Genomic DNA, 6,000 nt, shown 5'->3' on the forward strand with positions numbered 1-6,000 from the left:
AATAGGTCGAAACGTGTTAACAAGGTATGTTAATATTTAACACAAGAAAGTTATTATCATACATATTCCGAAGTGATACAGTGTTAAAAGTTGTGTAATCAAGATGTATAATGTTTTATAGCATAGTTGGTATAGCACTGGCCTTCTGTGCTCGAGGTTGCGGGTTCGATCTTGGCCCAAGTCGATGGCATTTAAGTGTGCTTAAAAGCGACAGGTTCATGTCAGTAATTTACTAGCATGTAAAAGAACTCCTGCGGGACAAAATTCCAGCACACCAGCGACACTGATATAATGTCGGCAGTTGCGGGCGATGCTGATATAACCTCAGCAGTTGTGAGTAACGTTAATTAAACCATAATTTAAATTTTTAAACACTACGTTAGTAATTAAACAACTATATAATATCAGTATTTTTTTTCAATTGAATAAATAATCCTGTTCCAGTAAATTATCTATAATTCGGACTTTCATTAATTTGGACTGGATTTTTTCCCCAATTAGTCTTAATCAGTATTGCCAGCTCCAGCTGCTATGTGTAATGGAATTAGTGAGGTTTTACCGTACTTCACTAAACTGGTGTTCAGTTCAAGAAGAATCACCCAATTATAAATTTGGACAGTTTTTTTTTTTTTTTTTTTCAGTGTATACAACACCAAACACCAAATATTTAACGGACATCAAATAAAGAATACCATCGTTTAATAGTAAAATATATTGTCTGGTTGTTGAGACATTTCCATGAAGTGAATTTAATGTAGATATTACAGTAAATTCCCGTTTTAACATTCCCGTTTTTTAAAGAATAATCTGTTAAGTGCCAGCCAAATCACCATAAGAATAATGTACTGGTAATTAATTTTATTATTGCTTTTATGGAAACCAGCGTAAGGAAAATCCCGCTTTTAAGAAATATTTTTCAAGTACATTTTGTGATAATGAAGCCCGAAATATCGAATCGACTTTCAATAATCAATAGTACCGGAATATTTAATAGTTCATCTCAGTTGACAGTAATGCAGCGCTATGCAGCGGCATTATTCTTTAATTATTTATGGTCTTGCTTTGCATCATTTTTACAGAGTGGTTGCTTTGCTTGCTTTTGTTCTCATGAGTTTGTGTGGATCCTGTTTTCAAGTTTTTCTTTTTGTTTGTTTATGCTGTTTATGCATCGTTGTAATAGCAACTAAATGAAAGAAATTAATTATCAGACAGAAAATGAAAGTAATAAGGTATGTCGAGGTTAATCCTCAAATAATATTATCGCATATGGCAAAAAGGCATGGTTTACCAGCTACAGAGTGAGTCAGCCAGTGCTAGACTGGCATCAGCGGAAAATCGTATGTGCCATCGCAGTGATCAGACCTATTGCTCGCGTACATTTCGTGTTTAGTTACGTAAACACGTTCACACAGTGAGGGTGCAGCTGTATACCATACATTTAGAGTACAGTAGTGTGTCCATTATGAAATATAGCCTTGAACAACGGGTGTTTATTTACGACAACTTTGTGAAATACGAATCTTGGAGAACAGTTGTAATAAACTTTCGTCAGTCATTCCCTGATTTGCCAGAGCCTTCCAAAGCAACTATTTACAATTTAGTGAAGAAATTTCATACAACTGAATCAGTATTGGATAAGAAACGAACATGTGTGAAGCATGTTCTCACTGAGGAGATGTTAGATGAAATTGGTCACTGACTAGAAAGAAGTTCTACGACATCATTCCTCTGTGTAGCTCAGAAGAGTTGTCACAGTCTTCAGTGATAAGAGGTACGAAACAATTAAAATTAAAACCTTACAAAATTCGTGTAGTTCAGAGGTTAATGGAACCCGATTATCAAAGCAGACATAGGTTTTGTATGTCGTTCCAGTAGTCAGTATATGATAGACTACTTGACCCCACCTTCATTTTTTGCAGTGACAAAGCATGGTTTCACCTCAGTGGTTATGTTAATACTCAAAACAATCGTTACTGGGACAGTGAAAATCCACACCGTTTTCACGAACAACCACTACATCACATAAAATTGAGCCATTTGGAGAACAAACTGCGCTACGCAACTTTTTGCTAAAAAAATTATAAAATTGAGGTTTTGCAGTTGTTTAGACACAACAAGGAACTGGAATGTGAACTTCACATTAAAAATATTAACTGTCAAATGCACAAGACGTTAAACGAAAGTTTCACAATAAAGTCAGAACTCTAAATGTGAATAACACTCTTAAAATGAATTTAAAATCGACAATCCATAATATTTAACATCTGCACTGCAGAACTGTCAAAAATCCCTTTCCAATATGTTTCACAAGTTAAATTTTATATTGTGTCAGCTTCATTTTGTTACAAGTTCGGTACTAGGCGGTAGGTCTCTATATAATAAAGAGAGCATTATTATAATTCGAACATGCCGCAGCACCAAGCACAGGGATTATATTGAAGGGAGGGGTAGGAGAATTATGCCTTATGTCGATGTAGATTTTGTTATTCTGACAGTGAAAAATTAGAGAAGGATAAATGATAAATATGGATAAAAGATACTCAAAACTAAATATGTCATTTTTTTTAGTTCAAAAAAGGAGGGGTCAAACCTGATAACCCCCCCCCTTGCGTACGCACTTGACAACGCCACATCTCCGTCTTTGGATGATAATAGCTTAATACTTATGAGAATTTATAGGAGCATATTATACCGGTACCTTGTGTTCATTTTCAAATAAGATGTTTCTTTTTTTTTTTTTTGTGCCCATGAGTATGGAGCGAATTTAATCCTCAAAGCATAGGTAATTTATTTAACATATAAAATGCAAGCATGCATTATGTTAGAATGCTTTAGTTAAGCTCGGCATATAGATCAATGACGTCATCAACGAAAAACAAGTGCTGAATGCTTCCATTTCAAAATAAGCACACGGAATGAAAAAATAAAGGTTAATCTATTAAAAAAAAATGTTTATTGTATTTCCAAAAGAAATTTGTACACTATTTTAGACAATAACCCAACAGGCCTATTTTTCCTAATTTTACAAACTTTCAACTGCTTGCTATGACTAAACCCTAAAAGATGGACCTGAACACGCTGCATCAAAATACCGGTACCTACATTAATAAATGCGACCATCCACCGCTGTGGAGTAGCCTAATGGTTAGCAAGTTTGACCGTGAAACTAGTGAGCCCAGGTTCAAATTCTGGTTGGGACAAGTTACCTGGTTGAGGTTTTTTAGGGTTTCTTAACCCATTAAGAGCAAATGCTGAGTAATTTTTGGTGCTGGACCCTGGACTCATTTTATTGGCATTATCACCTTCATTTCACTCAGATGCTAGATAATCATCGCAGCTGATAAAGAATGGTAAAGTAAACTAGTTAAAAAATGAAATGCGACTTTTTCAAAAATGCAATCCGTTTTGATCCATCTCTTACAGTTTACGAGTTAAGACCTTTTTGTATGCAATTGTTATGCTGACAGTATGACGCATTAACCTTAACAACTGCAAGCATGTGACGTTATATACAGCTAAATATGTCTACAGGAAGCAGTCGTGCAAAGTATATGAGAATTTATAGGAAAAGAAGATGTGAAGAGAAAGATGATTTCCAGTACAGTAATAACGTACCAGTACCTAAACAAAGAAAGACCAATGATGAATACGTAAGTGAATATATTCTAACTACATATTATGATAAACAACCCATATCTCAAACAAAAACATACAGACATGTACGTCAACTCTCCATACATCTACTCCAATGATAAACAACAACGATAAATAATCAAGTCAATTAATACTTTCAGAAGCACTTACTGATCATCCATTTGATTATATATGCAGTATATATAACAGACTAAGAACATTTTCAGACATTAATGCTTAAATGCTACAGCAGCGGCTCGTCGTAAAGAAAATAGGTGAAGTGCTGTTCACATACACAAATGCATGAACGGTTTTGCTAATATATTGAGTAGGCCTACTATTCGTAAACTACGTACAATTTTACTAGTTCTAGAACACATGCAAACAGAAAAATTAATTTATTTCAGGACTCACCCAATTTCTTGCATACAAAGTCAATCCTCCTATCTTTTAAAGCATCAAACCTGTCGATGATGTCTTCATAAAATGTCTGAGTTTAACTGAGGGTGAACAGTATATCTCTATGCAAAGCTATGGGGCTAATGATGAAAGTCTCTCCTGTGATGCAGCATTCCGAGTCAAATTTTCAATCTTTTCAAACAGAAAAGCTTCTTTCATCGGAATAATTTTTAAAGTTATTTTATACAATTTCTCTGGCACTTTTTAAAACAAAGATCAAATGGAACTGTAGGACATCCAGAATTTAAAACAGCTTTCTCATCCTCATATTTAAGTCTACAAAATGGCATTGCTAATATATTACAAACCGTGACATTTTTTGGATAAATATTTCGCACTCATTTATCAATATTTTCTATGTACTGGTACCTAAGTATTTGCATAATACCACTATAGTGATTAAACATACAATATACACTACGATGTAGGATTAATACACTATATACACTTATCACTAATATACCGGTACTCTAAATAATGCGTTAATAAGTACTAAACTACAATTGTAGGCCTACATTTACGCGTGCGTTAAACTTTCAAGTACAAGAGCTGGAATAAAACTGGCAAACTCATGGGAAGAAATAATACACGCAGTGGAAAACAACTTTTAAACTTTACGTGCATTCCTGATAAAATAACATATAGCCAGCTAATTTACCGCTGCAGGGGTGGCTGCTTAGGCACAAGGAATGAGGATACTTTTCTCGAGTCAGGTAGTACATACTGTAAAATTTCACAGCCCTTCAACAATAGCCCCGGCTTTGGAGACCAGCTTCAACCCTTCTCTATTATTAGTACCGTTAGATCTGCAAACTGGTTACTCCACCTACAGCAAGTCCGACAGTTCTCCGTAACTGAAAGACTCAGAAACGCACTTCACTCGTACAATCTTCCTTTAGTGTGTGACATTACGTTACCATGGAAACCAAGTGCTGTATGAGAAAGGGAGTCCAAATAATTTCACCTCTACAGTATTGCAGGTTTCAATAGACACCACTCGGCGCTCGTAACAGCTGACATTCTATTCAGCGTACGGTTACAGGTACTATTTATATAACTAAATGATGTTAATAACGAGTGAAAATAAAACTTTTTTTTATTTTAGAAATACGGAACTGGTAATAACAAAAATTAATTATTAATATGAGATAAAATTGTGTTTTACACGTAAATAGGTGGTGAAGTGGCACTTCACCTACTTCACCTGAATAACCGCCCCTGTATGCTAAGGTAAAGATATTTTAATACAAAACCTAATATTTAATGTTATTCAATGTTAATCCTGGAACCAAGGTTCCTTAATAATTTTTAAACTACAATTCTATATCAGTATCAATAATCACGCCAAATTGGTGACAACTAAATTTACAATTAGCCAATGAATGCAAAGTCTAAATCGTCATTGATGGATACAATTTTATTTTTTTTTCACTGCAGTGCCATAATTCATTCATTGTACCAGTTGAAAGAAGTGAGGTTTGAGGTGTTAAATGTTAACAATAGTTCATAAAATCTGTGGAGTTTTTTTAGTGAAGTTATAATACACAGGGCCGACTTTAAGCCAATTCGATCGATGTGTCCCAATTGAGTTCCACATCTAAGGATACCAATATAAGAAAATGTGCTGCAGATCTGAAAATGGTACTGACGGATGCCAAGCTAGAAGAGAAAAAAGAACAAGTCAATAAACTATAAAAGTGGCTGATATAGATGGTTACACGCCTTGAGAAGAAATTGAAGCACTGCAGCCAATTCTACCAGCAGAGATTAGAAAATTCCATTAAAAAGCTTAAGTTCCTTGCTTGCAACAATAGGTCTGCTGCATTTCCAAATTTATTTATTTTCCTGATACTCTCAATGACTGTGGCATCGTGGAAAGGAGTTTTTCCGAGCTTAAACAGACCAAAA

This window comes from Periplaneta americana, chromosome 2 (genome assembly GCF_040183065.1).
Source record: "Periplaneta americana isolate PAMFEO1 chromosome 2, P.americana_PAMFEO1_priV1, whole genome shotgun sequence".
Taxonomy (NCBI): Eukaryota; Metazoa; Arthropoda; class Insecta; order Blattodea; family Blattidae; genus Periplaneta; species Periplaneta americana.